The following is a 21,137-nucleotide window of genomic DNA, read 5'->3' on the forward strand; positions in this document are numbered from 1 at the left end:
ATCTACTGAATCATAATCTGCATTTTAGTCACTATCTCTAGGTGACTGTGTGTACCTTGAAGTGCCCTGTCACCACTCTTAACATCTTTACCCCCTAAACTGAAGATGCCTTAGGGTCCTGAGCATTGTGCAGGGGTCCTGAAAAGCACAGCCTCCTTCCTCTTGTACCCTGACCTCAGACTAGGGAGTGGTTCCATCTAAGGAACAGGCTACTAGAGCTCCTCTAGCTGAAAGAGGCTCCTTACCCACCCCCTTTTTCCACCCCATACCCACTACCATCCTCTGGATTTTGAAATGGTTGTTCAAGCTCTTAGATTCCTTTGTCTTCTGTTCCCACTTCCATATAGCTCATGTTTTGGGGGAAGCTGGTGGGTGGTGGCAGTGGTGATCAGATAACACAGGTATTTCAATAATCACCTATTATAAGTAGTCTAATATGTTCCAGGCATTACACTAAGCTCTTCTATATGTACCACTTCACAAAATTTTAGAACAACCCTGAAAGGGGACAGTTTTTTTCTCCTTTAGCATTTTATTTTAGATTATAATTTGTATAACACAAAAATAAAGTTGCCCTGGTGGGTGTGGTTCAGTGGACTGAGTACTAGCCTGCCAACCAAAAGGTCACCAGTTCAATTCCCAGTCAGGGCACATGCCTGGGTTACAGGCTAAGGCCCCACTTGGGGGCATGCAAGAAGCAACCACACATTGCTGTTTCTCTCCCTCTCTTTCTCCCTCCCTTTCTTTCTCTCTAGAAGTAAATAAATAAAATCTTAAAAAAAAAAAATAAAGCCCTGACTGGTGTAGCTCAGTGGATTGAGTACAGGACTGAGAACCAGAGGATTGCGGTTCAATTCCCAGTCAGGGCATATTCCTGGGTTGCAGACCAGTTCCCTGCAGGCCAGTTCCCAGCAGGGGATGCACGAAAGGCAACCATACATTGATGTTTCTCTCCCTCTCTCCTTCCCCTCTAAAGATAAATAAATAAATAAAATCTTTGGGGAAAAAAATAAATAAATAAGTCCCTGAGACCCCAGGAAACCAACTGTGAAGAAGTGCTTTCAGCCTCTTTTTGCATTACTAAAAGTAGATAGTCTTTTCCCATTTACAAATTAGCAAACTAAGGCTTGAGAAGATTAAATAACTTGTCCAAGTTCTTATAACTGGTCAGGAGGCACGGGTAGGATCAAGCCCTGGTCTATCCTTTCCCCTATACAATGCTGCCTTTCTTTTATAACCATAATGCCATGTGTAATTAGTTACCACATCCTCAGAATCTATCTCATACACACACACATACACACACGATATGTATGATTATATATATTATACATATAATATGTGTGTATAATATATACATATATATCAGAAAGAATCTTTTTTCTTGAGACCTTTGCCCTTTCTTCAAGCAGCCCTCATTTGAAGGCCATCACTGACAAGTAATTTGACAATGTGGTGTGGTATGTGCTAGTGCAATTAAGTGTAGGATGCTCTGAGCACCCATAGGAAGGAATCTAATGCATTGTTGGGCATGAGGTTGAGTTTACTTTGAGGCAAGACACTCTAGTTGAGGACTTCCACCAAGATGGAGGCGTAGGTGGAAACACTGTGCCTTCTCGCACAACCAAGTTTAAAAACAACAAAGTTTTAGCAACAAAAATGCAGCCAAACCACAGAAAATTGAACTACATGGAAGTCTGACAAGAACGAACCCTTCAGCCAAACTGGTAAGAGGGGCAGAGCCAGCAGCAGAGCGGGGTCAGGCAGGAAAGATCCACTGGACCCACCTGGGCAAGCTACCTACGTGTGCCAGCAGCCGTGGGTGGATCCCAGTTGTGGAGAAGGAGAAGCGGGGCAGACTCACTGAGGGCAGACCATGGTCACGCATTCCCACGCAGATAAACCAGTGAAGGAGCTAGCAGTGGTGAGACGAACCACACAGGCCCGAGTGGCAGAAAGTGGCAGAGAGAACAGCCAATGTCCCTCTCTGACCCCACCCCCACATACAGCATCACAAACCAGCGACCTGGGTGGCCCCGCCCTGGTGAATACCTAAGGCTCTGATCCTCATACATAACAGGCGCGATCTGACAAAAACATTATGGCTCAAGAAGAACAGCTCAAAGTCCCAGAGCCAATACTTCTAAGTGACCAAGAGATAGCAAACCTATATGATGCACAGTTCAAAACACTGGTGATCAGGATCCTCACAGAACTGGTTGATTTTAGTCACAAATTACAGGAACATATGAAGGCTAAACTAATTGAAATGAAGAGAAATGCACAGGAAAGCAATAGTAATGGAAAGGAAACTGGGACTCAAATCAAGGGAGTGCACCAGAAGGAAGAAAAAAATGACTAAACAGAAAAATATGAAAAAACAAAAATTGAAAAAAATGAGGAGAGGCTTAGGAACCTTCAGGACATCTTTAAACGTTCCAACATTTGAATTATAGGGGTACCAGAAGGGGAAAAGGAACAGCCACCAGTGGAAAACTTATTTGAACAAATAAAGGAGAACTTCCCCAATCTGGCAAAGGAAATAGACTTCCAGGAAATTCAGGAAGCTCAGAGAGTCCCAAAGAAGTTGGACCCAAGAAGGAACACACCAAGGCACATCACCATTACATTAGCCAAGATTAAAATGAAGGAGAGAATTCTAGAAGCAGCAAGAGAAAAGGGGACAGCCACATACAAAGGAGTTCCCATCACTTTTTCTGATGGATTTCTCAAAAGAAACCTTACAGGCAAGAAGGGGCTTGAAAGAAGATTTCCAAGTCATGAAATCCAAAGACCTACAACCAAGATTGCTCTATCCAGCAGAGCTTTCATTTAGAATGGAAGGACAGATGAAGTGCTTCTCAGATAAGATCAAATTCAAGGAGTTCATCATCACCAAGCCCTTATTATATGAAATGTTAAAGGGACTTATCTAAGAAAAAAAGATAAAAAATATGAACAGTGAAAGGACAGCAACCTCACAGTTATTAACAACCACACCTGAAACAAAAGCAAACTAAGAGGACAGCTAGATCAGGAGCAGAACCATAGAAATGAAGATCACATGGAGGATTAGCAACAGGGGAGTGGGAGAAGGAGAAGGGCGGAGAAGGTACAGAAAGTAAGTAGCATAGATGGTAGGTAGAAAATAGATAGGGTGGAGGGCAAGAATAGTAGGGGAAATATAGAATCTAAAGAACTTGAGACACGTGGTCATAAACTAAAAGGGGGGAATGGTGGGGGAGGGGGTGTGCAGGGTGGAGGGGAATGAAGAGGGGAAATAGAACTGTAATGGCATAATCAATAAAATATATTTTTTTAAAAAGACACCGAAGTTGAAACCTGTAGGAAAAGATGGAGAGAAGAGTATTTGAGTAGAATAAACAAAGTGTGAAAGTCAGAGGTGAGAGACTATGTGGCGGGTTCAAGGAACAGAAAGACATTCTGTGTGACCAGAGCAGAATGGGAGAGGCTGGAGTGGAGTAGAGAAAAAGAAGGATGGACAATGGGAAGAGAAAAGACCCAGAAGCAAGTGGGATTTCTGTTATAAAGAACCTTAAAAACCAAATAAGGAGTTTGAGGACAAGGAGTACCACTGAAGTTTTTAAGCACAGGAGGGACATGATCACATTTGTGTTTGAGAAGGATGGCTCCTCTGTGAAGTGCTAGATTGAAGGGAGGACATGAGGAAAATGATGGAGAAAAGTTAGAAGGCAGTTGAAATAATATGGACGAGAGATGATGTAGGCCTGAACTAGGATAATGGCGGTAAGGATAGAGAAGCAAAGGGTGGAGCTATTCAGGGGCTTAAGTTCAGTAGGGCTTGATCAATGGCATATGTCACAGAGATGGGGACATCAGGATGATGTCTGCAATTTTTGGCTTAGACAGGAGTATAGATATCAGTACCACATATGGAGTATGTTATCAAAAGTATCCTTACAAATTATCTCCAAACTAAAATATGAATATCAATTTCCCTACTAATATACCTATGGCTCAATTTGCCTTTTTCATGGTTACAGCCAGTCTCCTCAGTCATTTATCATCAGTGACCATGCTTACTTGTGTAATGGGATCATAATGGGGCATACACAGTGAGAATTATTATCACAGCACAATGTTATAAACAAAGATCATTAGGAGAAACACTGAAGATTCTAGTAATTTGAACAAAATTAATTATACTTCTAGCTGCAAACAGTCATTTGGTTGGGGAATTACTAAACATAAGTTAAAACAAGAGAGGGAGAAATAATAAGCCACGAACTATAGATATGAAAAATTGAAACAGTAATAAAACACAAAGATAGGAAAAGAAAAATATGTTGGCCACAGGAAAAACAAATGTGGAAGCCTGTGCAAGAGTATACTTGTTTTGGGCTGGTTCTAATTTCAGGCAGGACTGCTAGGGAGTTCCTCCATCCCCAAATGCCACTGCAATCAATGACTTTCAGTCTCTTTTTTGACAGTATACATAAAGACAGGAATAATTTCCTGAAAGCTCCATGTATTTTCATTCGAAGGACTAAGTTCTGCATAGTTAAATATTTTTTTCAGTTACTAAGAGGAAGCTAGAATGACAGAGAAGAGGTTGCCTTTTCTCTTAAGCACAGAGATAATGAGAAAAGGTAACCTTATTTTCTTAGTTACAGTTGTGGGCCAAGATGTAAAAGTGAATTATAAAAATAAAACATTAAGATTTCAATTTTAGCCCTGGCAGGTGTAGCTCAGTGGATTGAGTGTGGGCTGTGAATTAAAGGGTCACCAGTTCAATTCCCAGTCAGGGCACATGCTTGGGTTGTGGGCCTGGTCCCTAGTGGGGGCCATGTGAAAGGCAACCATACATTGATGTTTCTCTCTTTCTCCCTCCCTTCCCCTCTCTCCAAAACTACAAAAATAAAATTTTGTTTAAGATTTCAATTTTATATAGGAATTTATGAATATGTTGAAATTATGGTTTGAAAAATTCATAAGGATTTCACATGAACCAGTTATAATTTTGTTTGAATTAGTTGTCCACCACAAAGTTATTTTAATTGGCATGTATTCTTTGTCTTGCATGGAAGGATGCTATAGAAATAATAGTGTTAAACTGGCCGTTTCAGTTATCAGGGATGTTGCTATAAATATTAACCCTCCACTGCCGAGTATTAACTTTTTAGGTTCTCCTTGGGGAAATTTTGCTCATGTTCAACTAGCCGCAAAACTGCTTCTCCCGAGTAAATGTGGCATTATTTATTTTAGATATAACATGAATCTTTAGCTAATCAAGTTTCCCTTTCTTTTAGTTTTGGCCACCAGGAAGGTCAATGCAGCCTTTTGTGGCACAGCAATAGTCATTATTTGAGGCATAATTCTCATGAATGCTTCATTTTTTTCTTAAATTGTGTATGAGCCAAAGAGAGCTATAAATGTTTATAGCCCTCTTACAATTGAAGAACCAAAATAAGTATAAAAAATTTAATGCAAACAAAATGGTAACCTAAGAAGGAATCAAAACTTTATACTACTCTGACTTACCATGAAATGAAATTAGATTAAGATGTACTAACAAACTGATAGGAAGAACTCACATATTAACAGTTTCTTTGTAAGCACATTGCAAACGCCAGCAGTTCCATTTCCTGCTTGTACAAGAACTGGCCTTGACCATGACTACAGGTGACGCAGATTGCCCAACTCCAGGAATTTGGCTGGCACTGACCAGTTCCAGGTGCTGACATTAAAGATCCATATCGGGACCACCATGGACATTGCCAGCACATCCATAGCCACTGCCCCGATCTCTCTGTTCTCCCTGTCCCTCTCTCTCCTTATAAAATCTCCTGCCTGCACTAAGATGTTAAGATGGCCTTTAAGATGAGTGTCCCCCATCTGCTAGGTTGGCAGCACCTAAATAAAACCACTTTTCTTTACGTCACCACCTGCCTCTTGAGGATTGGCTTTTGATGCCGTGGGTAGCCAGACCAGTGTTCGATTACAGTAAACTAGTGCAATTCATTTTAATGGTATTACTGAGCATGACAGATAAAGCAATAATGTCAAAACTGATCAGTACTCACAGTGTTCTCTCGAGCCCCATCCTATTATTACGGTGTGTGGTGTGATGACTGAATTCTCACTGATTTTTCTCTGTTTAAGTAACTGTGAAACTTTCATTCATATGATGTATTGTAAGGACATTTGGGCGTCATTTGGTAGAAGTACATCATTTAGATTTTAGATCTCTGTGTTTATCTCATTAGTCCTATGACCATCCAACTGTAAACACGAATACAGCCTAAGGATAAAAACCTCATAGCAGTACTGAGTGGTTATCTGTATGTTCTCATATTATTCTATAAAGAACTACAAAAAACAATATGCAAAATTATTAAGTGCTTTTAGAAAAGTAACATTCCCTAAGAGTATATCTGGTATATTCCAGTCAAAAACCACTGACTTCGTAGTTAGTGACACATCAGTTTTTCTTTTCATCTCCTCTTTCCATTTGACTTTCTACTTGACCTCACTTTTAGAAAATCTCTATTTTATTTTTTTATTTATGGTGTTGTATATTCTATTGTAAGGAGAATAGAACAGAAACACATAGCTCATGCTCCCAAAGAAATAACCTATAGTCAATCAGCTTAAAACACCATCAGCCAAAATATCTGCCTTTTTATCAGCAGTTCTCTTCTATGAGCTTTTGAAGTGCATTCTCATAAAAAGCTAATAATTTTTTAATGTTTTCTGTTAAAAATGCCATTTAACATCTTGGCTTATTTATGGTCCTAAGTGGTATAGATAAAATGAGTTGGCCTAATACAAATGAGCTTTATACATAGAAAATACTTATTTTTAAGCCTTGGCCAGGTATTACAGTTGGTCAGAACATTGTAGTGATATACCAAGTAGTGATATACCAAGGTTGTGGGTTTGATCCTGGGTCAGGGCACATACAAGAATCAACCAATGAATGCATGAATAAGTAGAAAAACAAATGGATGTTTCTTTCTCTCTCTCAAAAAAAAATACTTATTCTAAGAGATGGCACCAAAATCTACATATAGGTACCAAGGGAGAGGGTTGTCAACTCCTCTAATAAAATTGCCTAAGTCTGTAAACAGCATCCCTGTCCTCAGTGACCTTCTGAGACTATCATACCACCCTCACAGTGGCTGGCGTAAAGGTTATGTGGAGCTTTTCCAAGAAGCAGTCCTTCAGGCCTGACAAGATAGAATGTTTATCCTTGAGTACACATTTAACACTCCAATTCCAAATCAGAGCTTGACAATGTGAAAGGAAGTTGCGGGAGATGAACAATGTGGCTTTTGTGTTTTGTGTTAGAGAGCCTACAGATGGGTTCCTTTAACCAACTTTTTAAGGAAGAAAAAAACCTACCCTAGACTGGCATCTTAGTTTAGATCCTGCAGCAGATACAATTCTAGGGACTCAAAAACAGCCAAATCAGTAATTCTGAATTAGAGAGTATCCCTATGTACATAAATGCAATCTAACAGCCAAATGCCCAGAACAGTTATCTATATAAGAATGCCATTAATATCACTTTATGTGTGTGTATCCCTGTTTATTCCCCTACTAACTTGGGGACATGGATCTAGTCATTCATCTTTAAATTCTAGAACCTGGCAAAGTATTTGGCACTTAGTAGGTAACAATATTTGTTTACTATACATAAATTCTTTTTAAAAATTAAAGTATAGTTGATGTACAATATTGTATTAGTTTCGGGTGTACAACATAGTAATTCAATGTTTATATACCTTACAATGTGATCACCACAATGTCTAGTAACCACCTGTCAATGCATATAGTTATCACATTCACCTATTATTGACTATGTTCTCTGTGCTGTACTTAAATTCTGACACCTAAAGAAGAACACAAATATAGTAGACACTGACTGGCTCTTCACCAAATCCTTTCACCTTTCCTCCTGAGCTCAAAATTAGTTCCTATTTCCCAGACTCCTTTACAGGCAAGTATAGCCATATGACTTAACTAGACCAGTAAATTATGGGCAAAAATGGATGTGGCACTTCCATGCCTGGCTCCAAAAAACTTACCATATGATCTCTCATTTGGCTGTGGATGTTGGCGCCCATAGTGACCTTGGAAGCCAGTGTCAAGGACAGCATAGCATATGTCTGCCTGGATCCCTGAATGACCACGCAGGACACAGTCTCCTTTGCCAGCTCCTTGCTGCCAAGTAGACTCAATATGAGTAAGAAATAAACTTCTGCTTTGTTAAGCCACTAAGAGTTAGGATTTATCTCTCCCCACAGCTAGCACTACCCTAACTAACACAACACATTGAACAGATGGATGATGATCTATGGGCATTGTTAAAGACAAAGCATCATAACATTAAGTGTGCTATTTAAAGTCAGACCCAGGTTTGAGCTCTGGATTTGACACCCACTAACTCAGAGACCTTGGGTACACATTGAACACCCCCATCTAAAATCAGGATTGTTGAGAGGATTAAAGGAGATCTCACATGGGCACACACGAGCATGGTTCCCAGCAAACTGAACCACACCACAAGTGTGACAACATGGCTACAGAATGTGCAGTCCTTGCTCTTTGATTCTCTGGTTTCTTCCCATCTCATGGTCTTGCTTTTAATCACTTTTCAATCAACAAAAGAGTTTCCATCAGACATGCACTTGCCTTTTGAGCTTGAATGTTTTGAACTCTGATCATTTTTCAGCTATGTGTTATCTCAAAGACTATGCAGGGTCCACTGTCCAACCCTAAAGAATCATCCTTTTCAATATGTCCTGTTTGGGGACAGTTGATAGATTGTCACTTTCAGTGGTCTGACAAGCAAAGTTCTATAGAAAACCCAGATATGACTCTATTATTTAGGAAGGAACCCAATAGCATCTTGAACATTGCCACCCAGACCTATCCTGACTTTAAATGAAGAAGACTCCATGTTCCCTGAGTCTGATACCAGGTAGGGAATATTTTCCCCTGCACATTTTAACCACTACTTAATATAACCCCAAAGAACACAATTTCACTTTTCTAAATATTAATCGAGACCCTACAAAATTTAATCCAACTGAAACTTGTATTTTGCTAAATGAAGCTCTGGCCATCCAAATAGGGCTCAACTTTGCCAGATTATATAACTCCATACTTCCCAACTTGACACCATTTTCATTTATACACCTGTGGTCAGATGTTTCTTATTTGTAGACACAGAATCCTTTGCCAAGTCAATGAACACCAGAACCATGCTGTCCTTTAAGGGGAAGCACTGAGGCTCATGTACATTTCCTCCAAACTGACTGGACTGTAAAGTTGGCTGAAGCAAGATGATCTCCAGCCAGAGGCCATACAAGAGAATAATACTACAGGATAGAAACAGGGTCAAAAGGTTTGAATGCCCACAATGGCAAGGAACAGATCAGCAAATCTCAGAATCAATAGTACAGCAGGGCTGAGTAGATTTTAGGTGAGATAATGTGGAGTTAGCAAGATTTCTGGTAAAAGGAAGATGCAGAAAATATGCACAGTAGTCACCCCTTACCCACGGTTTTGCTTTCCATGGTTTCAGTTATCCTAGTCAACCTTGGCCCCCCAAAATTAAATAAAAAATTCCATAAATAAAAAAAATATTTTAAATTGTGCACATTCTGAGTAGCTTAATGAAATCTCATACCATCCTGCTCCACATCACCGGGGCATGAATCATCGCTTTGTCCAGTTTATCCGCACTGTATACGCTCCCTGCCCATGAGTCATTTACTAGCCACATAGGTTACAGACTGACTGTCGGGATATCTCAGTGCTTATGTTCAAGTAACTCTTCTTTTACTTAATAATGATGCCAAATCACAAGGGTAGTGATGCTGGTAAGTAGGATATGCCAAAGAGAAGTCATAAAGTGCTTTCTTTAAGCAAAAAGGTGAGTATAGTATAATATATTTTGAGAGAATGATCATATTGACATAACTTTATTATACTATATTGTTATAAATGCTCTATTGTTACTTATAGTTCTTAATCTCATACTGGGCCTAATTTATAAATTAAACTTTATTATACATATGTATGTACAGGGAAAAAAACAGTTTATATAGGGCTCAGTACTATCTGTACTTTTAGGAATTACCTTAAAGGTCTTGAAATATATGTCCTGTGAATAAAGAGAGACTACTGTATATCACAAAGGTATTTTGTTTTTAAATTTTATTTATTTATTTATTTATTTTTATTGATTATGCTATTACAGTTGTCCTGAATTTTCTCCCTTTTGCCTCCCCTCCACCCAGCACCCCCACTCCCTCAGGCAACCCCCACCACTGTTCATGTCCATGGGTCACGCATATAAATTCTTTGGCTACTCCATTTCCTATGCTGTACTTTACATCCCCAGAGTTATTCTGTAATTACCAATTTGTACTTCTTAATCCACTCACCTCTTCACCCATTCCCCCACAACTCTCTCCTATCTGGCAACCATCAAAACACTCTCTGTATCCATGATTCTGTCTCTGTTCTTGTTTGCTTAGTTTGTTTGCATCCATCTTGTTTGGGACTCTCTCTTCTTCCTGGACTTGCATGTTTATTTCCTTCACCAAACTAGAGAAGTTTTCTTTCATTATTTTTTCAAATAGAGTTCCAATTTCTTGCTCTTTCTCTTCTTCTTCTATCATGCCTATGATGTGAATATTGGACCTCTTGATGTTGTCCCAGAGACTGCTTATACTATCCTCATTTTTTTGGATTCTCTTTTCTTCTTGTTGTTCTGGTTGGTTGCTTTTTGCCTTATTACATTTCAAATCTTTGATCTGATTCTCTGCTTTATTCACTTTACTGTTGTTTCCTGTAAATTGTTCTTTATTTCAGTTAGTGTATTTTTTGTTTGTGACCGGATCTTTTTTATGTTGTTGGGGTCCTGAGTTCCTTGAGCATTCTTATAAGCAGTGTTTTGAATACTGTACCTGATAGATTGCTTGTCTCCATTGTGTTTTGTTCTTTTTCTGGATTTTTGATCTGTTCTTTCATTTGGGCCATGTTTCTTTGTCTCCTCGTTTTAGCAACCACCCTTCTGCCCCACCCCACCCCCTTTTGTTTCTATGTATTAGGTAGTGTAACAGGATACAGCCAAGGGGGGGGGGCAAATAGGGATTTGTAATGGGGTCCAGAACTCAGGATGTTAAGGAAATATTAGAGAAATATATATATATGATGTCCTCACCCCACCAGTCTGAGCTGGGTGATGGGACACATGGAGCAGGGCCATTGAGAGCTGTTTTGCATAGCAACAGATTTGCAGCTAACCTCTGGCATGGTCATTTAACATATCTACAGCCTTTGACTAGTTTCATAAATATGTTAAATAGCTGTGGCCATGCTTTGAGCTGGGGGATGAGAGTGACTTCAATCCAAGATGTAACTTGGAAGCAACTCCCCCTAGTTACAGCACCTATGTGAAAGCTTGGAGATGATTGGCTCCATGTCATGGGGCCATACCTGCCCAGACTTACTATGGCAGCCCAGTAAAGCTGGAAGAATACGGGAATACTGGCAGGTGTAACTGATTGTGAGAGGAGTCAGAAATGGGGCTGCAGAGGAAGATTGGTGCTGGCATTTAAACCCAGACAACGCAGCCATGAGAAGGGAGAACTAGTCAGCTTTGGCAGAGTGGGGACCCTGCAGCTTTGGTGAGAGTGAGGACCACGTGGCTTTGGGGTGCTCCCTTTTGCCATGTGGCTTAGAGAGCAGGAGAGACTTTGCCTAGAAGAGGAGTGAAAGGACTCTTGCTGGTGGGCCATGAGAGGGTGCCACATGGCTTTGGATTAACTGGAGATCATGGCGGTGACACAGCTGATGGTGCCACGAGCCTGAATCACGGACTTCTACTTCTTTTCCTGAGATATGGTACTCCAGACTGGGCAAAGGGGAGAAGGAAGGACTGTGCGCATTTGTGGGTATTCTAAAGAACTTTAGTATTTTAATGAAGATGTTAAGTCATTACTCTAAGTTTGTATAACTTTTAAATAAATAATTCCTTTCCTTTTCACCAATTTCTGGCATTGAAAAACGTCTTTCCTTTGGTGGCGGGCAAAGCAAATCTGGTATGGGGGGTGACCACCGGAGAAAAAGGGGTGGTCCTTTCAGTAACAGTATATTGGTCATCCCCCACCCTGTTCTACAACAGTAGAGCTGTTATGACTCCCTGTCTTGGAATGATGGCCTAATGTAGTAGGTGTCCTGTAGGGTCCAGTGGCACAGCCTCCCCTATTACACAAGCTGGGTATTTGATGTGTTCCCTTCATGTGAGCTGAGTACACCCTCTTCCTGTAATGGAAACTTGATTGCTGTTGGCAGGTCAGTGGGAGGGATTTACCCAAGACAGTCAGTTGCAAAGATAAGCTGTGACCACTGACCACCAACATCTGCCCTCCATGGAGGATCAGCTGTGCAGGGGCACAGTGGTGCTGCTCTGACATGGTCTATAGCTGTCTACTAGGTACACTGGCCCTGGGGTTTCCTGTGTGGTGCAGGTCAAGGTCAGCCCCCACCTGTGTTTTGCTCAGGGCCACCCTGCCCAAGCTATAGAGCAATCTGAGATGGCTGCTACTTGTGCTGGGCTTGTACATTTCTAGGCAAAGCCAAGTTGTGAACCTAGGCTGGCTGGCATTAGTTCCAAGCCTGGGACCACTTAGCAAGAGATAAGGGGCTTGGGGCTCACTAAGGCCAGCTGTTGCTTGGTTAAAAAGATTTAGAAAGTTGTGAAGCATGAGCCAAGACCAACCATTCATATAAAAAAGCTATTGTTAACAGCTGTAAGTTGAGTGGGATAGAGCCTCAGAGGATCTCCAGGGTGGATCCCCTGGAAATCTGTCCACCCAACTTACAGGGGATCTCCTGGCAAACAGTGTTAGCCAGGTTGATTATCAATCGAGGCACCTGCCTGCTCGCTCTGAGACTCTGCTAGCCTTTCCAACTGGGAGAAAGCTGTCCTCCAGCTGTTGCCTTGATGCCAGATACTTCAGTTCCTTCCTGTATACAACTGGCACCTTTCACGCTGCTACTCTGGTGCTGGAGCTCAGAGGGAGTGAGTCTGAGTAAGTTCATCTGTGGGTTCTTTAAGAGAAACTGCTTGGGATTCCAGAAGTTTCTTCCACTGACTCAATCCCTGATGTTTTTTTCAGCCAGAAGTTATGGGAACTTATCTTCCTAGCACTGACACCCTGGGCTGGAGGGCTTGGTGTAGAGCTGGGATTCCTCACTCCCAAGTATCCCTCCTGGATTTTCATCCACCTCACGTATATGGGACCAGCCCATTCTGCCTGTCCACTCCTTCTGCCAGTTTGGATGGAAGTGATTTCTTTAATTCCATAGTTGTCGGACTTCCATTCAACTCTATTTCTACTGGTTCTGAGTCATGGTTGTTCTATAGTTTAGTTGTAATTTTGATGTGTTTGTGTGAGGAGGTGAGGCATGTTTACCTATGCTGCCATCCTGACCGGAAGTCCCCAAAGGCATTTTCAAGCACTTGGAAAACAGGTAGCTCAGTTGGTATGTGCCCAGCTTCAGGAATTAGAGTTCAAGTCCTAGCTCTACCAATTATTCTCTTTGTGGTAATGTGCAAGCTAGTGAATCTTCTTGAACTCAGTTGAACTTCAGATGTCTAATTAAGAGTATTGGCATGATAAAAACAATCACAGAATGGTTTTAATTGTTATATAAGATATGCATGTAAAATGCTAACTGATGGCTTACATCCTGCATGCTTCAGGAGTACCTAGTGCACTAGCCTTTTCTAGTTAGAATAAGCTTACCTTTTCTGATGGAACTGCTCATCTCTCCAGGAGGACTCAGGGAGTGTGACAGAAAATGGAAACTTATTGTTTATGTGGATTTAGGCATTTTGTCAGGATCTTTGCACTCCATGGACTTTCTCTCACCAAATCTTGGTTGCTGATCCTGCATCGGAGGTTAAATCCTTAGCCTGCTCCTGGTGGGATCCTTCAATCTGTGAGTATCTAGGCCTTGGTAGGGTAAATACATCAATAACCTCAACATTATTTCTCCAAATGCTCTTTTGCCATATATTTGGCATTTGTTTGGTAGGCAGTAAACTTTCATGGTTATGCAAAAGGTCACACTTTGCTTCTACCCTGTAGCCATCTAAACAGATGCATGCTCAGCCACCAGACACTGCGGAAGCATTTTGTTTAGGACATCTGTTTGCAAATCAAACTTGAACATCACCATCAACTGGACTTGTTCCCAGGCCAATTCTCCCCACAGACAAATGAAATCAGTAACTCAGATCACATTCACATAGGAAGAAACTGCACATTTTGCAATCTTTCTGCTTGAGAATAGGATAAATGTGACTGTACAGCAATGGACTTTAACCTTTTTGGTGTCATGAATTCTTCTGACATTCTCAGTGAAAGTTTTGAGTTATCTCCCCAGCAGGGGGGAAAAATAAAAATCATGAATCAAATGTTTTATTAACTTATCTTTGTCTTTATATGCATTTTTGATTAATTAGAGTTTACATTAATAAGTAATGCCTCTGAAAGGAAAAACCATCAAACAATTCAGAAGGGTATAAAATAAAAATAAGATGTCCCTTTGCTACCACTGTATTTTAGCCCCACTCCTCAGAGGTAACCACTGTTAACAATTCCTTGTGTATACTTTCACTTTAAAAAATATATATATATATATGTATATATATATATATATATGTATATATGTATATGTATATATTTGTATTTTATATGTGCAGGTTTTCCCTGCTTTGCACAGTACTTCTGGACCATAAAAATAATTATGCAAACTAAAAATTGTGCAAAGTGATTTTTTTCACTTTTTAAAAAATCCTCACCTGACAATATATTTTTATTAATTTTATTTTTTGCAGATAAATAGAAATTTATTAAAACCATTATCTCCAATGACATAAAAAATTAAATATTCAGGCATTTTTCACTACCATCGTGGTACATGCAGTGAAGAGAAATCTCTTCAATAAGAACCGGCACTTCTGTTCAGATGTCTTCTAGTGTACTCAGCAGATTTGCTTTTCTATTCTCCTAGTCCATGCACCATGGGAAGTGTGGACTTTCATGATCAAACATTGTGACCCAAACCAAAAGCATAAACAAGTATTCACTTATTTAAGAGAAGCCGTTCACCCTTGAAAACAGAAAGAAACTATAAAGAACAGTATGTGTAAAGCTCAAATACCAGTAGTTAAATTTCTCCGAAGCAATTTATGCCTCAGTAATTAAGAGAAAGAAGAGATTAACACTTTTTAAAGATGAAAAGCCTGTTAGTATGGACTATGCTGTGGAATAATTGTTCATTCATGTTCTATTCCCCTGGGGCAAGAGATTTTGAAAAGGCTACATACTTCTTTTAAAAAATGATCACATCCACTAGAATAAGATAATATAAATTAACACTGATTACTTATTATCGATATTTGTCCTCTGACAAAGCTCAAAAGGCTTCCAAAGTATACGAAACATTTTCACCTTGTATTAAAGCTAGTTTGTGAAAATAATATAATACAACCAAATCTCTTCATTAACTTTCAGCTTAAAACATTTTTACATAAGAAACATACAAAAATATTGTTTTATAAAAAGCCACCTCAATACCAGAAAAGGGTAACAAAAGATTTTGAACCCAACTTACTTTTTGAAGGATGCATTTCCCTTGTTTCCATTCCAAGTGCTATTCATCATCTTTAGAGCCAGTTTTGCTTAAATGCTTAACCACATCAACCCAGTTCCATCCTTAAGGAAGGTTTCCTTCGTGATCTGTTTTATCTGCCAGCTTACATTTCTGGGCTTTTGAAAGTTGTTCTCTTTTTCTTTTTTCTTCCTTTATGAGGCTATATTAGGAGTTTCAACTAAGATGATATTGTTTATGGACGTTGTAGAATTCAAGGGATGCTGGTTCTCCATGAACTGCTTTTTATGGCCTTGGCATATTCAAACAACATGTGGATCATAGCGGTGCTGAGACTGACTTCCACTGCTCCCTGTAACTTCGCTAATATGCTCTGCTTGAATGCTGAGGCTATGGTGTTGTTTTAAAAAGCATTCATAGGTATAATTGGAGTTGTCTGGGGATATGTTTCTGCCTAGGAAATCTCTTTGAAGAAGGCTTTGGGATCACCACTCTCACATATCCTGTATTGAAATAAAACTCCTTAATTCCTGGAAACTTTCATCTCCTTCATACATAGAATGTTGTAATGCTTCCAGTTCCATCTCCTGGTCCTTGTTGGCACTCATCTCAGGTCATGGGTCACCTCTCCAGCAGAGAGCAGTAGGTGGTGATGGGGACCAGAAAGGGTGAGTAGAGGCCCCAAGGCACTGGGATCCAGGTTCCTCTGCAGCTGCAGGAGGTGTACCCTTCGCCCTGCAGATGAGTCACGCACACTCCTGGCCCTAGGTCAGCTCCAAGCTACCTGCTGAAGGGCTGTGGGTGGGGAGAGGGCAGAGCATCAGGCAAAGGGCACCATCTATTTTTAATTTTAGAGAGAAAGGAAGGGGAAGAGGGAGAAACATAGATTGGTTGCCTCAGGTTTGGACCCAACAGGGGATCCAATTGCAACCTTTTTGGTGTTCAGGAGGATGCTCCAAACAACTGTGCCGCCAAGCCAGTACACAAAGTGATCTTAAAAATGAGAAAAATTACAACTGTTTGACATTTTTTATTAAAATATTAAAAACTCTCTTATGGAGGTTTGTGGGGGTGACTTTCCTCACAAGTCCCCATGGATGAGAGTAAACATGACAGAGACATGATGTGATCTGCTTGGGGAGGAGAGGTGGCCAGTTTCCCAGAGGAAAAAGGCTTTGAGCAATGGCCAGTTTCTCAGGGGGAAAAGGCCTTGAGCAGTGACCAGTCTCTCAGGGGAAAAAAGCATTGAGCCCCTTCCTCCAAGAGCTTTTATTCGGTTGTAATACACAGGAATACAGGGCAGCAAGGATTAAACAGTAGATAGTCTGAGTCAGTGTCCGTCGGGAACAGAGTTTTAGAGTTTCTTGCTCGGACCCTTAACATATGAATGAAAGCACTCTTAGCAGAGCAGATTTCACAGGTTTTTTAGGAAGTCTTTGTGATACCAGATTCTTCCCCAGGACACACTCTAGCAAGGCAAGGAGCTGCACTCCTCCCCAACACGTATTCAGGTTTAGGGGGATTAGAGCCAGGAAGCACTTCTCCCAGAGGACATGGGGACTCTGGCTTTGTCAAAGCCAAGGTGGGGTGGGGGAAGGGGGGGCCAGAGTCCACTGCTCTTTGTTGCAGCCCCCAGAGTCCTTCCATGATGGCCTCCCAAGTGATTGTGTGTGGCTTAGGTTGCCCCTCCTCTGAGGGGTGGTACCTGTCAAGGACTTCCAGCCATGCTTTGGGGGCAGGGAGGAAACCGAAGCAGCATTTGCTACCAAAGACAAGCTTTGTCTCCTGTGGCTCACATTCCAAAGGTCACTGACACATCCTTAGCCACAGAGGGTAGAGTTACAAATCCTAGAACCAGGCAGAGTGTTCCACAACCGAGGTTTATTAAGGTAGGGGAAAACAAAAATAGCAAAACTACTGTTTATTTAGAAACATTGAGAATTAAGGGTTTTTTTGTTGTTCTAAAAAGCATTTATTTTTTTATTCTTTTTTTCCTTTTACATTCTTTTTTAAAAATATATTTTATTAATTATGCCATTACAGTTGTTCTATTTCCCCCCTTCATTCCCCTCCACCCTGCACACCCCTCCCCCACCATTCCCCCCTTTAGTTTATGACCACCTGTCTCGAGTTTTTTAGATTCTATATTTCCTATACCATTCTTGCCCTCCCCCCTATCTATTTTCTACCTACTGTCTATGCTACTTATTTTCTGTACCTTCTCCCCTTCTCCTTCTCCCACTCCCCTGTTGCTAATCCTCCATGTGATCTTCATTTCTATGGTTCTGTTCCTGATCTAGCTGTCCTCTTAGTTTGCTTTTGTTTCAGGTGTGGTTGTTAATAACTGTGAGGTTGCTGTCCTTTTACTGTTCATATTTTTTATCTTTTTTTCTTAGATAAGTCCCTTTAACATTTCATATAATAAGGGCTTGGTGATGATGAACTCCTTGAATTTGATCTTATCTGAGAAGCACTTCATCTGTCCTTCCATTCTAAATGAAGGCTTAGCTGGATAGATCAATCTTGGATGTAGGTCTTTGAATTTCATGACTTGGAATACTTCTTTCCAGCCCCTTCTTGCCTGTAAGGTCTCCTTTGAGAAATCCACTGACAGTCTGATGGGAACTTCTTTGTAGGTGACTGTCCCCTTATCTCTTGCTGCTTCTAGGATTCTCTCCTTCATTTTAATCTTGGCTAATGTAATGATGATGTGCCTTGGTGTGTTCCTTCTTGGGTCCAAGTTCTTTGAGACTCTCTGAGCTTCCTGGATTTCCTGGAAGTCTATTGCCTTTGCCAGAATGGGGAAGTTCTCTTTTATTATTTGTTCAAATAAGGTTTCCACTCATGACTGTTCCTCTTCCCCTTCTGGTACCCCTATAATTCAGATGTTGGAACGTTTAAAGATGTCCTGAAGGTTCCTAAGCCTCTCCTCACTTTTTTGAATTCTTGTTTCTTCATATTTTTCTGTTTGGTCATTTTTTCCTTCCTTCTGGTCTGCTCCCTTGATTTGAGTCCCAGTTTCCTTTCCATTACTATTGGTTTCCTGTGCATTACCATTCATTTCAATTAGTTTAGCCTTCATATGTTCCTGTAATTTGTGACTAAAATCAACCAGTTCTGTGAGCATCCTGATCACCAGTGTTTTGAACTGTGCATCTGAAAGTTTTGCTATTTCTTCATCGCTTAGATTTATCATCTCTGGGGCTCTGAGTTGTTCTTGAGCCATGTTTTGATCTGTTCATGCCTGTTATGTATGAGGAGCAGAGCCTTAGGTGTTTACTAGGGTGGGGCCGCCCAGGTCGCTGGTTTGTGATGCTGTATGTGGGGGTGGGGTCAGAGAGGGACAATGGCAGTTCCCTCTGCAGCTTCTTGCCACTGGGTCCTGTGTGGTCCATCTCACTGCTAGCTCCTTCACAGGTTTATCTGAGCTCGAATGTGTGACCACGATCAGCCCTCAGTGGGTCCACCCCCTTTTGCCCCCAGGGGGCCAATGCCTTGTGCCCTCAGTGGATCCACGTGCTTCTCCACATCTGGGATCTGCCTACAGCTGCTGGCGCACCAGGGTCGTGTGCCCAGGTTGGTCTGGTTGATCTTTCCTGCCTGGCCCTGCTCTGCTGCTGGCTCTGCTCCTCTTACTGGTTTGGCTGAAGGGTTCATTATTGTCAGACTTCCATGTAGTTCAATTTTCTGTGGTTTGGCTGCATTTTTGTTGCTAAAACTTTGTTGTTTTTAAACTTGGTTGTGTGAGAAGATGCAGTGCTTCCAGCTACGCCTCCATCTTGGCGGAAGTCCAAGAATTAAGGTATTAATATTATGTTTCTTTGTAAAAAAAAATGCAGTACGAATGCTTTCTCTCTTTCTGTCATATAACTTATGATATTAAGAAAGTATCTTTTCTATGCCTTGTCAAATTGGCATCTTTCTCAATTTGGATTGGTTGACAACATTTTATCCCTGATGCTTTCAATATCATGAAATAATTTGAAGAGTTCTTTTATGTGAATTATTTTTCTGGTGTCACTTCCTCTAAGATGCCACCATTTTCCTCACAACCAGTTGCTGATGTTGGGGAGTGACCTTCACTCAGTGCCTCCTGCTGCAGGTCTCTGGTCTCCTACATGGCGGCAGTGCCGACAATCCCATGGTCTGCTATGTCTTCTCTCTCCATTTAGTGCCATTGAAATTTGTCTGTCAGTGTTGCCATTCACCTTTTCTTTGCTGCACCTAATTCCCTCTTTGGATCACTCATTTTCGCAAAATGCAGATCTATCACTGGGACACTAAGAGGCAAAGAACTAGTTGCTTTGCTGTCCGTCTGTGAACTGAATAACAAATGTGCAGTGACTGGTCACCAACAGTGAAGAAAGAAGTCTTAGTGAGTAGTCAGTGATCATGGTGTGCATCTATTACTTACGTAGTGATCTGTGGACCAAAGAGGCAGCAGTGATAGTTTGTACTTTATCCAGTGAGTCTTAATTACTATTCTATAGTAACTCATATTGGAACCATGTTGATGTGCAACTGGTGTTACTTAATTCATGGTAACTGAAATTTGTTTATACCAGAACCAAGTAACAATTACCTGTGTGTACACATGTGGAATTTATATACCCTAAAGACAAATGGATATCATGCATACCATTTTCACTTTTTTTCTACCTAATATGTCTTAGAACTTGTTCCATAAGGTCACATACTGTGATATGAATGTACTCACTGCTTATTTAACCATACTTCTACTGATGGACATATAGGTTGTTTTCACTTTTTGTGATGCCAGCCCATGTTGTAATGAACACTCCTGCTCATGCAACTTTGAGTCTTTGTATAAACATATCCACAGGAGAAATTTCTACAGTGAAATTGCTAGGTCAAATGGAATGCATTTTAGATATTTGTAAGTATGGTAGTCCTCAAAAAGGTTATATCATGTTATAACCATTATTATGGTTATATCATGGTTATAGCATATTACATTCTCACATACATAATGTGAGAATTCCTGTGTCACCAGCCAGATATCATCTAACTTAGTCAACTTTGCCTATCTGATTATGCATCTAGGACATACTGCATGTGATTTCAGAGTGAGTTTTAGACGCTTCCCTCTTTTCTCCAAGCCAAATTATTGTTGTCGTTGTTTTTTAAAGTATTTTGTAATGTGAATTGGTTAGAATCTGCCATGATGGGGTTGGGGGTGGGGAATAAATGGTATTTTGTTGAATATCACAACTCTTTTTATAAGGGCCTTCCTACACATTGCAAAGCATCTAACATTTCTGAGTCTTTGTGATCACCACATATGCTCAAAGACCTCTCAGGAGTGGACTGGCTAGCTAAGAACCATTGGGTTAGGTATTAATCTTCTTACCAAGACTTAGCAGTCACTTGTGAGCTATTCTGAGCAAGTGGATTGGACACAGCCAAATATCCATTAAATAAGCCAAAGTGAA

General features: G+C 40.6%; 1 protein-coding gene and 1 pseudogene across 2 annotated transcripts in view; both read right to left on the reverse strand.

Annotated features, from left to right (window-relative positions):
- GLIS3 (GLIS family zinc finger 3) overlaps positions 1-21,137 on the reverse strand; it is a 665,074-nt gene that overhangs the window by 585,895 nt on the left and 58,042 nt on the right. The gene's annotated exons all lie outside the window — the stretch shown is intronic.
- Positions 15,645-16,585, reverse strand: LOC119051775 (RWD domain-containing protein 4-like; annotated as a pseudogene).

Source organism: Artibeus jamaicensis, unplaced genomic scaffold (assembly GCF_021234435.1).
Source record: "Artibeus jamaicensis isolate MK-2021 breed Jamaican fruit bat unplaced genomic scaffold, CSHL_Jam_final scaffold_1964, whole genome shotgun sequence".
Taxonomy (NCBI): domain Eukaryota; kingdom Metazoa; phylum Chordata; class Mammalia; order Chiroptera; family Phyllostomidae; genus Artibeus; species Artibeus jamaicensis.